At 43.6% G+C, this 17,387-nt stretch overlaps 1 protein-coding gene across 7 annotated transcripts in view; it reads left to right on the plus strand.

Moving 5' to 3' along the window:
* The window catches only part of adgrb1a (adhesion G protein-coupled receptor B1a), a 658,584-nt gene that overhangs the window by 247,439 nt on the left and 393,758 nt on the right, over positions 1–17,387 (plus strand). The window lies entirely within an intron of this gene.

Below are 17,387 nucleotides of genomic sequence, written 5' to 3' on the forward strand. Positions count from 1 at the left end.
TCCCAACTCTTTGTTTTCTGTTATGTTGTGTCTTCACAAACAAAGAACACATGCTGGTTTCCTACATTTTGAATCATTTTGTAACCATTTCACAATTCATTCTGAACTTCGATCTCCACACGGTTTTATTACAATTTTCAGAATCTTACAATCAACACAGATCAGGAATTGAATCATGACCTGTTCTTTATGGTTTGGTGCCACACTACACAGTACTGTACATTCACCCACTAACCCATCTGGGAGGATGGGAAACCTGCACAAGTCATACATAAATGCAAACTCAAGAGAATGTTGATAAGAAATAGAGGTAGAATATCAACCTTAAAAACCAGGAACATGAACAAAGCTTAAACGGAGCAAAAGTACTTGTTTTTAAAAAAAAAGGCAACAAAGTACACTTAAGATATTGATTTGCGCAAGTTCTGTCCATGATCTCAGAATATTCCATTCACAATCACTAGGTTTCTTCATGACAATCGAGGTCTGTTACAGGCGATTTGCAATATAAACATGTAACATGCAATCAACGTTCAACTCAACACTATAATGCTATCCACAGTGCTAACCAACAATACTTAAAACAGACTATCTGGTCAATCGTCTCATTCTCTTTGTGGGACCTTGTGTGTGCAAACTTACTGTTGCATTTTCCTACAATTACAACACTGATTTGCACTCCAAAATGTTCCATTGGCTGTGAAGCGCTTTGGGACATCCTGAGGTTGTGAAAGGTGCTATGGTAATACAAATGTAAGAAGTCACACAACACCAGGTTATAGTCCAACAGCTTTATTTGAAATCACAAGCTTTCGGAGCGCTGCTCCTTTGTCAGGTGAAGTGGAGAGATGCATATCGACAAGCCAACAACGACTTGTTCTCTCCACACAGATGCGGCCGGACCTGCTGTGATTTCCAGCAAAAAAAATGTTTTTTGTCTGTTTTTTGTTTTTCATACAGACCCCAGCATCTGCAACATTTGACCCCTTTTGACCCCATCTCATTGATGTAATGTTTTCCTGACTGGCCTGTTTGGACACCATTCACACCTTTGATTGCTGTGATTATCTCTCTGCCGAGGTGTGAGAAAGGGCAGTTAGAAAGATTACCTGTAATCATCTGGCAGTATTCTCTGACTATATATGCTGTGTCGATATGCATCTCTCCACTTCACCTGATGAAGGAGCAGCGCTCCGAAAGCTTGTGATTTCAAATAAAGCTGTTGGACTATAACCTGGTGTTGTGTGACTTCTTACATTTGTCCACCCCAGTCCAACACCGGCATCTCCACACCATGGTAATACAAGTCCTTTCTATCCAACCACAAGCCTCATACAGCTGTGAAAACCCTCCGATACAAATAGACCTCTCCACTTAGACTTTGTTTGCAATATCAAATAAGCTGCAGTCCATCATGATCTACGTGAATTAGTAATGGAGCCAGGCAAAACTATTACAAAACTGCAAAGTACCTGCGGCTTTCTCTACGACTTGTTTGACACCCAGAGATTTTCTTCTGTTGTGCTCCCCTGGTCCATTCAAGTTTCCTGTTCGGCCAGCGGCCTTCTCCGAAGCTGACTCATCGTGCTCATTAACTCTCACTTTCGCCTTCATAGGGAGGTGAGGAATGTTTTGATTTAATCTGCAAAGGAAAAATTGGAGTCAGTAAAATCCTTTCTTTTGCATCATCAAGGTCATTCTACTAAAATGCAGCTCAAAATGTTTTTAAATATATAAAACGATAAGGTAGAAATGGCTGTGCACAAATTCCCCACTCTGCTATTTTAACAGTCTTTAACCGGTTTGAAATAGATTTCTGCCCTAATTTGGTTATTTCTACCCTAAAGTTGGCTATGGTTTTTTTTCTCCAGAAAAATACTCATCTGGTTACTTTTGCTTTGCTGTGCTATTGCTTCATTTTGTTCAGAAAAATTAACAATTAATAAACAGATCACCTCATTTTCTAAGTGTTCTAATGCAGTTTGAACTACACAACTAGGAACATTTTCCATTTACTCAGCAATTAACTCTGTCTCTAGGTACTGCTGTAAAACATGTTTCCAGGTGCTGCTGTAAAACGTGTCTCTAGGTACTGCTGTAAAATGTGTCTCTAGGTGCTGCTGTAAAATGTGTCTCTAGGTACTGCTGTAAAATGTGTGTCTAGGTGCTGCTGTAAAATGTGTCTCTAGGTACTGCTGTAAAACGTGTCTCCAGGTACTGCTGTAAAACGTGTCTCCAGCTACTGTTGTAAAATGTGTCTCTAGGTACTGCTGTAAAACTTGTCTCCAGGTACTGCTGTAAAACGTGTCTCCAGGTACTGCTGTAAAATGTGTCTCTAGGTACTGCTGTAAAACTTGTCTCCAGGTACTGCTGTAACACGTGTCTCCAGGCACTGCTGTAAAATGTGTCTCTAGGTACTGCTGTAAAACGTGTCTCCAGCTACTGCTGTAAAACGTGTCTCTGTAGGTGCTGCTGTAAAATGAACTGTCTCTCAAGTATAATTGTGACCTTTAGTCAGACAAAGGAGAGCAACATGTGTGACCAGCATTAATTTTTGGCAGCAACTTTCTATGGTTGGAGCTATTTCAGTTTCTTTCTTATTCTCTTGCAGCCTTTTCAGTGGTATCCTTGTAGTATACAATCCCAAACTGTACTCTTACCATTTAAACACTTGCATATTGGCCTTTCAGTATAATTTGCCTTCTTTCCACAATGCATGGGAGGTTTAAAGCTGACATCAACGTTATCACCACAGAATGCAGTCTGTTTTCTCTCATTGAAGTTAGTGTGTTTGAACATGAGCTGAACCCCAGAGGACAGGTGAGATTGACCACCCTGAACATCATGGTAGTATTCAACCCAGTATGGTACCAAAGAGCCTTGGCTAGAACAGGGTTAAGGGGAAAACTCTCCAGTAGCCGGAGTCATACCTGGCACAAAGGAAGATAGTTCTGGTTGTCAGAGGCTAGTCATCACAACTCCAGGACATCACTGCAGGAATTCCACAGGAAATGTCCTCGGCTCAACCATTTTCAGCTTCATTAGTAACCTTCCATCATAACGTCAAGAGTGGGCAGATCACTGATCATTCCACGCTGTTCAGCTCCATTCACAACTTCTCCAAAGTATCCCAGACTACAGAAGGACCTGGACAATATCTAAGCTTGGGCTGACTAGTACCAGGTAATATTTGCAGTATGTAAGTGCTAGGAAATGATCATCTGGAACAAGAGGAAACCCCGTTATCTTGACTTCAGCAGCACCACCATCAGTGAGTCCCTCACCATCAACATCTTGAGACTAGAAGTGACTAGAAGCTAAACTGTACCGGCCATTTTGCACCATGACTACAAGAACAGGACACAGACTGTGACAAGTGGCTCATCTCCTGACCCCTGAAAGTCTCTTCACCATTGATAAGGCGCAAGTCAGAAGTGTGATGGAATACATGCCACTTGCCTAGATGGGTGAAGCCACAACAAACCTCAAGAAACTCAACACCAAATAGAACAGAGCAATTTTCTTGGTTGGTGCCCTTGCCACTGGACTCAATATCAGCTCCCTTCAATACTGGCGCACTGTAGCTGCAGTATGCACGGTCTACAGAATGAACTGTAGCAATCCACCAAGGTTATTTTGACAGTAACTCCCTCCCTGCAACTTACCACCGTGAAGAACAAGAACAGCAAAGTCATTGTCGTCAACCTCCAAGTTCCTCTCCAAGACCATCCTGACTTGGGCATATATTACTGTTCTTCATTCCTTGGTGAAGATCCTGGAATTTCCAGCTTAACACCAGGAAACCCTTTCAGATGTTGGTGTGCAGCAAGGCAGTGGCATCTACTGTTATCCCAGTTATTTGCTGCACATCTTGAAAGAGATTGTGCAGAAGGTCCATATATTTTTGGTGCTCTGCTGGCATCATTTGTTTCATGGCAGGAACCCTGAGATCTTCATGCGCCTGTTCTGTAGCCAGGGGTTGACATATTTTAAGCCTCCACTCAGCTAGTTTAGGCTCCACTTCCATACCTGCATCTTCTGGTTTCCTTGTGCTCTGTGTCTCACCATATGTCAATTCCTCATCGATACTATTTTCATTTCCTGAGTGACTGTCTCCAGACTGCTGAGCTCAAGGGAGTGTGAAAATGGTGGGGGTGAGTGAGTGGGTACTATTGCTGCCAGTGGTAGAGGGGACTGAAATGTCTTGGCAATTATCCTCCTCCTCTTCTGTTTCCCAGCTTGTAGCCTCCAGAGGAAAACATACCGGCCTAGAAATTGAGTTTGCGCTGCGCCAGGGCTTTAGCGCCGGAAGTTAGTGCCGGCGCTAAGTCCCTTTGCGCGCGCCAAAAATTCAGTAGCGCCGCGCCCAAATGGCTGCCGGCGCTACTGAAGGGTTTTAGTGCCTGAAAACTGGCGCAACGCGCCGCATTGCAGCGCTATTCCGGCGCTGCGGCGCCCGCTGCGGTGCGGCAGGCTCGGGAAGTGCAGGCCTCCTCCTTCCGTTAAGGAGGAGCTGCCTGCACCCGGCCGCGGCCCGCGCAAATCTCTTCAAAAATGAGCCCGGCACCTCGGACAAGTGCCGGGCTTGCATCTGTTCCGGGGGGGGGGGTGGAGAAGTCCGGGGAGGGAGCTGCGGGCAGGCGGCCGGCGGGAAAGCGGCCGGCCGCCGCGCCTCCTTAAAGCGCCGGCGCAGACTCCGGCAACACTCGTTTGCCGGAGTCTTAGTTGCGGCTGCCACTGGCGAGGCGGCCGCAACTGAATTTCGGCTTGGGGCCGGGTTACCACGGCAACCGGGACGCTGCGCACACCGATGACGTCATCGGTGCCGGCGCAGCGCTACCGGTCTACCACCGCAGAAGGGCCCCAGGCAATTTAGGAACCGGCGCCAATTGCAGCGCTAGGCCCTCTAGCGCCGCAAAATCGGTGCTAAGGGCACTGAATTTCTAGGCCACCAACTGTTAGCATGCTAGTCATGCTGATCCAAGTTATCTTAATCAGCCAAAGTGTGAATCTTAAGCAGGAACTGTTAGAAGTTTTGAAAAATGCATAGAAATATTATATAAGAAAAGGATTGTGTGTTCACAAACCCATTGAAGACATATTGCCTCCTCAAATGCCAGGTCAGAGCTGCTTGCAATGATTGACAATGCCTCCTCTTCACGATGAGTTACTGTGTTTCTTCCCCTAGTGGCCTGCTGTTCCATGACATTGTATACTGTTTTCTCTTGGAGGGGAAATGCATTGCATTATTTTTTTTACAGTCTCCAGATTCTGCAGTCATAATCTGTCAGGATTTTTGGAATGGCAGTAATAATAGGTGGACGAGAACAAGGGTCGAGGATGTTAAGACTTAAATGTGGTAGCATGCATTACAGTATGTGAGTTGGTTGACATGACTGATGCTAGATTACAGTATTGTCTGATATACTAAAGAGTATTGCTTGAATATTAGGGCAGGGAATACCAGTTTACCTTTCTGTATTTCAGTAAGCTTCTCCATTGTTCAGCTGACAATTCACTTATGTTTGCTGACCCTGTGAGGTTATTAAATGTCTTCTAACACTATAAGAGACTAAGATGTCTCTCACTGTCGCCATCTTCCACATGACCCATGCTGCTGCATTTGATGGTTTCTTCCTAGCTATTCCAACAATAACACTTCTCCTTTGTCTTATTTATGAGAACAGAGCTTCAACACCAGCCTCAGAAAAATGGTTGTCCTTTTCCTCCTCTTGCAGTTGTCCCTGCATGATCTCATGAGAGTCTCTCACCTCTATAAATGGACTAAATGCTATAGATCCTTCCCTTCTGAACTTCCATCAGTGCAACAGGGAACCAAGATTTTCAGAGTTATTAAGTGCAGGGACGTTAAGGGATTTACCATGGAATATGATGCCACGCCAAGTCCCTCTAGCCATGTGAGCCTGATGCAAGAGATTTCAGGTTCATTTCCAATACTATTTATTCACCAAGATTCTTTACCTAGATAATTTTGAGGGGTCAATGGCACTGTACACTTATAACTAAACAGTACCGTTTGCAATCATTCAACACTGAGCAATAATTATTGCTACTCTGCATTCTTAGTGATTTATTTAAGCAAGTTATTTTGGAATACTAGAGGGTCTAAAGCACCAATTAAAGCAATTGGTAGCAAACAGATCTGACGAAAGTAAGCAAGAAATAACCTTTAATCTCCATGTACAGTATTTAGTCACAACTGAAATAGTGTGAACTACCACTTTCCAGGCATTAAATCAATACTTACTACATTTGTGAGTTCAAATGCCCTAAGTTATTAGCAAGTTTGCCCTGAATGTTGATGCTGTGGACCACAAATACGATTAAGAATGGAAAAGAAGTGCCTTACTAAGAACCATCATTTTCCTATAAGCGCTGCACTGGTTTAAGATATATAGAGATGTTTTCAATCATGAGCTGCTTGCTCAGGGAGTTCCCCATTCCAAAATGTGATAGCACTAGAAGTCTGTGTGTGTGTGAGACTGCAGCAACTTTATGATCACAGATGCCTTCCATTCACCATGAGGAAATAAATTACATGGCCAAAAGTATTTACTTACACTGGGGAGATGAGCACCACTTTTCTGTTTCTGAAAGGAAGATAATCCAATTTACCAAGTCAAAGGATCCAATTTACAACCCATTAATAGTTGTGGCATTGATGGTTTGTTTGTTGAGTGGTGGAACACACCTACTTTGAAGTGAGAGCACCTCAGCACAGTCCCGTGGCCTACATCAATCGCAAAGATTAGCAATGTCACAATATGAAGGTTTTTAGATGTCAAACGTGAAATCCTGCAGGTGATTGTAAATTTTCCATATTTAGGTCACAGTATCTTCATTCTGATATTATCAAGACTTTTTTGAACAAAAGAACTGAGTGGGTTGCTCTTGGCAGACATTGGTTGCAGCCTGAAGAACTGGCTTGTGACAGCCTGCACTCACCTCACCAAAACAAAAACACAGATATAATGAAACATGTAAGGTTACTTGCAAAATCTAAAACAAATACACAGCATTTTTAAATAAATGTTCCAAAGTTGAAATTGGTCTGCCGGTACCCTCCAGTATGCATCTATGTAAGAAGTCACACAACACCAGGTTATAGTCCAACAGCTTTATTTGAAATCACAAGCTTTCGGAGCGCTGCTCCTTCTTCAGGTGAAGTGGAGAAATGCATAAAGACACAGCTTATATAGTCAGAGAATCATGTCAGATGTTTACAGGTAACCTTTCCAACTGCTATTTATCGCACCTCGGCAGCGAGATAATCACAGCAGTCAAAAGGTGTGAATGGTGTCCAAACAGGTCAGTCAGGGAAACATTACATCAAAGAACAATGAGGTGGGGTCACAAGGGGTCAAATATTGCAGATGCTGGGGTCTGTATGAAAAACAAAAAAACCAGTATGCATCTAATAAGAGAGACCTCAATTTATACATCACGGTATCATATCTCAGCAATGTTTCAAAGCACTTTCCAAACATTATTATTTTGAAGTGCAAGATTACAGTACTTTGAAGTGCAGTGACTGTTTACATATAATGTAAAATGCATCAGATTATACAAACAACAATGGATAGCAGGTTTTTAAGGCCCTGATGGTGCTTCAGTGTATTGGACACTCAAAATTGCATTAATAGCCCCATCATGTTTAGAGATCACACTGAATTATTTCAGTAGTCTCATCCCATACCTTGGGACATGCCATTGGGTTGGGGTAAGCGATACTTGTGTATCAAGCAGGATTAGCTTCCTCTATGGGGCTGTGTTGCTAAGATCTACCTCTTCATTCCATCTAGCCTTCCCACATTACAGCAGTGACTCCACTTCAAATAGTACTTCATTGGCTGTAAAGCACTTTGAGACGTCCGGTGGTCGTGAAAGACGCTATGTAAATGCAAGCCTTTCTTTCTTTCTTCCTTTGCCTTCTCTGGTATTGTGGTATTCTCTATGGTCATGGAATACCAGTATTACTGCCTGGTAACCTAGAGGTCAAGAACTGCCTTATTGTACAAACCACAATTTCTGCAAATAAACTTTTTGTGGAATAATGAGATGAAAGGATTTATTTGAGAAGCAGCAAAATATTAGGGGGTCGAATTTCTGCAGGGCTACCTCGATCGCTGTTGATACAATGTTTTTGCTGATCTTCTGCCAAAGTTATGGCAGGAAAACCCCCCATGGAAATGACTGCTGTGGGTGACTTTGGGGGTGTATTTCCACGGGCATTCTGACTGATCATTCATCATAGCTTCAGCGGAAGAGCTGCGGAAAGTCTGGGAAAACGGTGCGAACACTTTTCTGGGGGCCTCGCGGCTTTTCCGCTAAAGTTACAGCAGGAGAGCGGAGAACCTCTGCCATATTTCACCCCCTTTGACTCAGTAACTTACACAATGAGAGTTTGGCAATAACATCTGTGGTGTATGTAACCTGTTCCACCTTAAGAGAACTTAAGCCTGTTCCACCTTAAGAGATGCACTACTTTCTCTGGCTGCTGTATACGTAATACCGGTGGTGACCACCGGTATATAAGCACTGTGTTTATATTGTATTTAGTATAGTCCTGACCTCCAACCAGTAAAGACCTGTTGAACTTTAATCTTGTAGTCTGTGTTAGTAATTACAACTAGAACACACAGACTTAACAGTGGCGACGAGTCCGATTCTTACCCTGTGGCAGTTTAGATCCACGACGGCTTCGTCCACAGAACGGACGTCGAAGAGAGGCTTCCACCCTCATCACCCTGCTGGAAGACACGTCGCGCGGCAGACATCGAGAAACCAGAGTGCAGAAGACATCCTGAACTCGAAGCCTCCATCAGCGGCTGTCAGCTATCTTCTTTCTACCTCGGTGGTGGGTAAGCCGGGCAGCGACGCGACCAGAAAGTCGGCCGCGTTGGCTGTACAGACGGGGAGGGAAGACGGAGGAATAAGGGCGGTGAGATCGATCGCGACCGGAGATAAGGGCCGGGCCGCATTCGGGCCGAAAGGCGCAGCGCGGGGACATCGATCGCGGCTGGTGATAAGGGCCGGGCCGCATTCGGGCTAAAAAGGCGCAGCGTCTGGGGCAACTGAAGGCGCGAGAGCCGCGGTGAAGCGGAGACAGCGTCGGGGGACGGGTGAAGACCGCCAAGCGCGGGAAAACCGCCATTTTGTAGGCGGAGGACGAAGACAAGAGCAGGAAGCCGCCATCTTGGATAAAAATAAAAATTAATTAAATTGCAACGATGCCTAAACATGGGAACATTAATACCTTTGATAGCGACATCGAAGATTGGGCCATGTATGTAGAACGCATACAAAATTATTGTAAAGCAAATAAAATCCCAGATGAAGAGAAAGCACTAACATTATTAAACTTAATGGGTGCGAAGACATACGGGCAATTGAAACACCTTTTATCACCAGATGAACCGGCGGATAAGACGTTCGAGGAGATTGTTACTGTCCTGAAAAATCATCTAAACCCCACGCCGCTGATGCTAGCGGAACGATTTAAATTTTACAGTAGAAGGCAGCTGAAGGATGAAAGCAATGCTGAATATTTAATGGAATTGCGTAAGCTAGCAAAGTACTGTCAGTTTGGAACGAGACTGACAGAGGCGCTACGAGATAAATTTGTGTGTGGTTTATTAAAAGAAGATACACAAAAGCGACTGCTCGAGGAGAATGAGCTGACGCTTGAGAAAGCGATCACTATGGCAGCAGCACACGAAGCCGCAGCGAGAGGCACGGCAGTAATGCAGCTACGGTCACCGGAACTCAGTACAAATAAATTGGGTTGGAGTACTGTAAAATTTTATCGTTGTGGAAAGACAACGCACGATCAGAACCAGTGTTGGTTTAAAAACCAAGAATGCAGAACGTGTGGCAGGCTTGGCCACATAGCTAAAGTATGCCGGTCAGGAAAGAAGACCAGCAACAAAAAGTCACCGCAAGGAAAATACATAAAGGTACACAAGGTGACAAAGAACAGTTCGACCGAACAGAAGTCAGATTCAGACGCTAGCAGTAATGAACTGGGTAGCTTAAGAGTACACAACGTTGGTAAGGATGCAGATCTCCAGACAATTTGGGTCACCCTTCAGATAGCAGGAGTCCAAGTAAAGATGGAATTGGACACTGGATCGGCATTGACAGTCATGAATAAGAAAGATTACAAAAGGTTATTCCAACATATTCCCCTACGGGGTACGGAGATTATATTGAAAACATACACGGGGCAAAGAGTGTACCCCATCGGAAAGATAGAGGTAAAAGTGGTCCACAAGGGCGAAGAAAGCCAAGTAATGGACTTATATGTGCTACCTGAAGGAGGTCCACCACTACTGGGACGGGAGTGGATTAGGAAAATGAATATGGACTGGCACTCCTTGAAGGCACTAACGGTAGATTCCGGGGAAACAGATGTCAAACCTAAACGATTGTCCAAAATATTGGATGATGCTAAAGAGGTGTTCCAGCAGGGACTGGGAACACTGAGAGGAATTACGGCAAACATCAAGATTGATGAACATGCACACCCAAAATTTTTTAAAGCCAGACCGGTACCCTATGCAATACGACCTACTGTAGAAGCAGAACTGGAAGCGCTAGAACGTTCAGGTGTACTGTCTAAGGTAGATTGGAGTGAGTGGGCTATGCCCATTGTTCCCGTTATGAAACGTCCTTCGAGCAACAAGCCAGGAGAACCAGGGAAGGTTCGCATCTGTGGAGATTTCAAAATCACCGTTAATCCGGTGCTTCACACGGTGCAGTATCCGCTTCCGCGGATTGAGGATATTTTTGCTTCGTTGTCTGACGGGAAACACTTCACCAAGATAGACCTGGCGCAGGCGTATTTGCAGATGGAGGTTGAAGAAGAGTCACGCCAATACCTCACGATCAACACGCATCGAGGTTTGTACTGGTACAATAGGCTGGTTTTTGGAGTGGCATCGGCTCCAGCAATTTGGCAGAGGGCCATGGAGCAGGTATTACAGGGAATTCCAGGCACACAATGTTACCTGGACGATATTCTGATTACAGGTGATGGTGATGAAGAACACCTCGCAAACTTGGAACTGGTGCTCAACAGACTGAAAGAGTATGGACTTAGAGTTAATCGGCAGAAATGTGAGTTCTTCCAGAAGCGGATCTCGTACTGTGGTCATGTCATTGACCGGGAGGGGCTTCATAAGTCTCCTGACAAGATAGAGGCAGTTGTAAAGGCTCCCGCTCCGGATAATGTCTCTCAGTTGAGGTCGTTTCTAGGATTGATTAACTATTACCATAAATTTCTACCAAATCTATCCACGGTACTGCACCCGCTAAACGCTCTTTTACAGAAGGGGGTACCATGGGAATGGAGCGAAAACTGTAAGAAGGCATTTCGCAAAAGCAAAGAATTGATCACCTCAGAGGAAGTGTTGGCTCACTTCAACCCGACACTGCCTATTCGGTTGGCTTGTGATGCTTCTCCATATGGTATTGGGGCAGTACTCTCACACAAGTTGCCAAATGGCACGGAAAGGCCAGTCGCGTTTGCATCCAGATCATTGACCTCCGCTGAGCGCAACTATGCGCAGATCGATAGGGAGGCTCTCAGCCTTGTATGGGGAGTGAAGAAGTTTAATCATTACCTGCAGGGCCAAAAATTCACACTTCTGACAGACCATCAGCCATTGGTATCCATTTTTAACCCTAAGAAGGGTGTTTCGGTGATGACAGCACAGCGACACCAGAGATGGTCCCTTTTCCTAGGGGCACATCAATATCAAATAGAATTCAAAGGTACAAAGCAGCATGGCAATGCTGATGGGCTGTCGCGCCTGCCACTACCTGAAGAAGAAGAAACGATGAAAGTTGACCCTGTTGAGTTATTTCATTCGACCGTCATCGAGTGTTTACCAGTCACCAATGCAAGTATTGAAAGAGAAACCAGGAACGACCCGACACTGTCCAGAGTCTACGAGGTGACAGTGAAAGGATGGCCAACACGTGGTGATCCTCTGTTACCGGCATTCTCGGCCAGGCGAGACCAGCTGTCCGTCTGCCATGGTACTTTGATGTACGGGACAAGAGTGATTATTCCTCCCAAGTTAAGGGAAAGAGTTCTAAAAGAACTGCATGAAGGTCATCTGGGGGGAGTTAAGATGAAAAGTCTTGCTAGGGCTTATGTATGGTGGCCGGGTATTGACCAACAGATAGAGGAGTTGACGAAAAGCTGCGCTGGGTGCCAAAAAGTGCAAAATGCACCTCCGATCGCACCACTACACCCATGGGAATGGCCTTCAGCCCCATGGCAACGCGTACATATTGACTTTGCTGGTCCATTCATGGACTCCATGTTCCTAATTGCGGTGGACGCACATTCCAAATGGCCAGAAGTGATCAAGATGAATACCACTACTTCAGAAAAGACAATTGCGGTGTTAAGAACAATATTCGCAAGGAACGGATTGCCAGAACAGATCTGTTCGGACAACGGACCACAGTTCGTGTCGGAAGAATTCCAAAAATTCTTAAAGAAGAATGGGGTGAAACATTATACCTCTGCCCCATATCATCCGGCGACAAACGGGTTGGCCGAGAGATTTGTCCAAACATTCAAAAAGGCAATAAAGGCCATGAACGATGATCAGATTCCGCTACAGCACAAGGTGGACAATTTCCTAATGGCATATCGAAATGCCGCTCATGCAGTGACTAACCAAAGTCCTGCCATGATGTTTTATAACAGGAGGTTGCGGTCCAGGTTGGACTTGTTAAAACCAAATGTGCGGAGGGAAGTGGAAAACAAACAGTTCCGGCATATTAATAACAAGACCACTCGAAGTTTCGACGTAGGACAACCAGTGTTGGCAAGGGGCTATGGAAACGAAAAATGGCAGTCCGGAACAATTCGGGCCAGACAAGGACCTCTGATGTACACAGTAGATATTGGTAACAATGTGATAAGGCGTCATGCGGATCAACTGGTAGAATCGAGAGCAAGGGTCGAACCCATGGTTGCGACAGAGACAACTGTGGAAGACGTTAATGAACCTGAAGCATCTACCTCGGCAGGGAATGTACCTGATGATGATGATAACACCCAATGCATGGGAGACCAACTAGAGGAGTCACCTCAGCAACAGGAATCAGAGACCACTGAAAGGCGTTATCCAAACCGAATCAGAAGGCCTCCTGAGAGACTGAACCTTTGAACTGTTTATACCTGAAGTTATATATGTTATTATGTTATGTTAAATGGGGATATGACTGTTAAGCTAAAAAGGGAGGATTGTGGTGTATGTAACCTGTTCCACCTTAAGAGAACTTAAGCCTGTTCCACCTTAAGAGATGTACTACTTTCTCTGGCTGCTGTATACGTAATACCGGTGGTGACCACCGGTATATAAGCACTGTGTAGTAATATTGTATTTAGTATAGTCCTGACCTCCAACCAGTAAAGACCTGTTGAACTTTAATCTTGTAGTCTGTGTTAGTAATTACAACTAGAACACACAGACTTAACAACATCCTTTCACATGTCTACCTCATAAACTATTTCCCTGAAATTCCTGTACATAATGTCCAAGGAGCAATTTACAATGCAGTTGTTTAGGAAACACACCAGCAGTATTGCACAGGGAGCTAGCCCAGGTCAATCAGTTATTTACCAACTTGTATTTTTCTAACTCACAGTTTGGAAAATATAAGTTACAAAGCAGGGGTAAAAGGCCATTATGTTTTTGTTTTTAAACCCCTTTTGGGAGTATATTTGGTCTTAAATCAGAGTGGTGTTATATTTCTGAAGATCTTCAGAGAGTTTTCCGACAGGCTTGGCTCCAACAGCAACCTGTTCTAAAGCACAGAATTGACTCACAGTCACTCTATTGATTGTGGATACTTGTGCTGCAGCAAATGCATTTTCTGACATTTATGGCATTTACGAGAGTGAATCTCAAATGATTTATAAATTTATAAATGTTACTTAAGACCCAGAGATTGTGACAGTCCTGAGCCATTATTATTTTTCTAATGTGCAAAATGATCTTATGTGTGAATCACTGAAATATCTGATGATTTACTTGAGCATGGAGGTTTCTCAATGATTTCTGTGAAAGTACAACCTTGTGATTAACGTTTATATAAAAAAAAAGGCTGGATGATATCTGTTTAGCAATAAGTTTGATGGTTACAAGGATGTAATGCTTCCTGAGGATGGTGGAAATATGCCAGGGAAGGCAGTTGGCCCAAGTATGTAAAATACATGATCTAAGGTGCAATGGGTGTTCTGACATTTGGTTTGTTTTATATTTGAGGCATGACAGGAGGAGACTTTGCAAATGCTTTCCTCAGGAGATGAAATGGTCTGGGTAGTGCTTGCAATAGAGTTGATCTGGAAAGAATGGTCTCTATGTGTGAAAGACTTGGATCTTGTTTCATGCTCTTATTAATGTGAGCAAGTATTAATCGAGATTTGTTTTATGCTCAGGGAAATGAGTTAATTTATTACATTTTCTGCTACCTAGCTATTTGCCTAACTGTCCAGTAAATGACTTGAGAATGGCATGACTAGAGTTACAATATAGAATAAGTATCCTGGTAAAAGATAATGACATGCTTTAATAAAACTGCCTTTTAATTGTCTTGTGAAATCTTTTCTTCCTTTCATATTGATTTGAAGTAATGTGGCAAACCTTTGTGGATATAATGACTGGCTGCAGAGACAGAAAGGAGATTGGCTATGATAATACAATGTATGATCTCAAGAAGACATGCTCACTAACTGGGAAAATAATGAAAGATCCCACATGCTATGAAACATACAAGATGGCTGGGAATTTGAGGCTGTAATACAATCTCATGTTTTGCTTTCACAGTTTTATTACCACGTCTGAATCTCTTCTTCCCCCCCACCCCCCCACGACCCCCCGCACAAAAGGTTGTATTTCAACCTACATCAAAGACCCAGCCATCTTCTGTCAATGTATTTTTTAAATTGATTTTGAAAGTAACTGTGTACAACTGAAAATGGCTGTAACAAGGATCGAATTCTTGCAAAATTACACGGGTGTCATTGGAAGCACAATAAACCAAGGATATGTCATACTTAGATGTCAGTGGGAAACAATGTCTACTCCAGGATCAGAAAGTAATGGTTGCCACGCCACGAAACCTATAAAATTCTGTCAGGTCTGGACAGACTAGATGCAGGAAGGATGTTTCGGATGGCCGGGGAGTCCAGAACCAGGGGTCACAGTCTAAGGATAAGGGGTAAGCCATTTAGGACTGAAATGAGGAGGAATTTCTTCACCCAGAGAGTGGTGAACCTGTGGAATTCTCTGCCACAGAGGGCGGTGGAGGCCAGTTCATTAAATATATTCAAGAAAGAGTTGGATATATTTCTTGAGGCTAAAGGGATCAAGGGATATGGGGAGAAGGCAGGGACAGGGTACTGAATTGAATGATCAGCCATGATCTCATTGAATGGCGGAGCAGGCTCGAAGGGCCGAATGGCCTACTCCTGCTCCTATCTTCTATGTTTCTATGTTTCTATGTTTCCTGCTCACAAGGGATAGAGCTTCAGGTGATGACAGTGTCTAAGAAAGAGACAGGAGTTGTATTTGACGCCTTGTTGCTTATATTTTCTGTGGGATTTTGTGGAGCAGTACAGACATTGAGACGAGGGAGGAGCAGCATTTGTGTCCATGGCGTACAAAATGGAGGTATGGATTAAGTCCCAGGAGCTCTCATTCTGAAGATCATAATTTAGGTACAGTTGGGGAAGGCTATTTGGCCTGAGTTAGCAGTGTGTGAGATTGGATTGTCACATGCTATTGTGATGTAGATGCTTTTGGAGAGACTGCGGCAGTTGTTGACTGCATTGCCCCAGATCTACACATCATGTCAATTGCCATAAAGAGGAAAATATTCCCTTCACTCCTCAGCACACAATGATGTCTACAAACAAAGCCAATTCTTCACATACCCAGACAAGTGATGTCTTCTCTGGTTCCTGCAGTCAGTCCCAGAATGTCAGACCGTGCTTGTTAAAATTTAATGAGTTGTGAAGAGTGTTTGGATTCCAGTGTCTGGCGAGCACACCACACAAATTATCCCCTAGACTTCATTTTATGTAGGTGTTGTTTTATATTTAATAACTAATATCTACTGCACAATTTTCACATCATTGCAGTGAACTATGATTTGACATTTGAAGAATAATTGCATTTTTCTTTTTAAAAAGTGAAGTTGGATTCGATTTTCCTTAGTAAGTCTTAGTTTAACATATCTGTTTTCACGAGAATTTGTGTTTTTTTGTGTGCCAAAGCCTATTTCTGTTGAGGAAAAATTCAAAGCCTGATGAAAAGACCAGTAAGAAGATATCCAAGGGAAAACACTTTAAAAAAAAATTTTGGGCAAATCTATTCAGTGCAGGAGATCAAAGGACCATGAAGCAATTTAAAGGAGCAGGCCAAATTTGGGTTCCTTAATGTCCTAAATGTGAGCAGTCTCTGCAGCAAAAGCACAATACTGTGGATGCTGGAAATCTGATCTGAAAACAAATTGCTGGAAATTCTCAGCAGGCCTGGCAGCATCTGTGGAGAGAGCTCTGGTTTATGGTGCAGTTGGAACATTAGGGACCAGCAACTTTCCCTCAGTCTGGAGCAGAAGTGGGTGAGGGCAAAGGCCCAGAAAATAAAAGTTAAAAAATACATTCAAGAAAGGAATTAGACTGAAGTTGATCAATTGACCCTTGCTTTTTATCATGCCAGTTTAAATCAAAGCTGTTTTTTATCACTGAATTCTCAAAAACCACACAAAGCGGAGCCATTTCCTGTTATTGCTACAGAATCAATAATCTTTTTCTAAGCTAAAAATAGATCCCCTTTTGAAATCACATGATTTATATGTCAAGACCAGCATTTCACATAAGCCACAAGTTAGCTCAGCATAAAGGAGAATCTGTTCGATGCGCTGGGTGTTAAATCACATAATTCAATAGTTTACTCACAAGCAGGATGCTGTATCCAGCTTTCTGACCTGTGTGCTGTTGTGCCGAAATTCAACTTTGACATTTGCAATTTCTCTTTGCATGCCAGGTGGCATTTTGCCATCTTGCTGCATGCCTGAAGACTTCCTTGTACCCAGGTTGCCCGGTGCATAAGCTCCAAATGCCATGCCCTATTTTGAGTAGCGGACCCTAAAATACTCAGTCCCCTTTCACAGGACAATAATTTACAACTGAGTTGAGCTGTCAGGATCAGGATTTAACTAAATGTCTGAGCATTGACTGGATGACTGACATTCCGGTTGGGCTTTAATAGAATGGATCTGAGCTGTCTAATTGGGAAACCTGCCAATGTAATAATAGCCAGATAGAAATTAGGGCA

The sequence above is a fragment of the Somniosus microcephalus genome, chromosome 7, assembly GCF_052327205.1.
Source record: "Somniosus microcephalus isolate GS21.2 chromosome 7, FLI_Smic_1.0, whole genome shotgun sequence".
Lineage (NCBI taxonomy): Eukaryota > Metazoa > Chordata > Chondrichthyes > Squaliformes > Somniosidae > Somniosus > Somniosus microcephalus.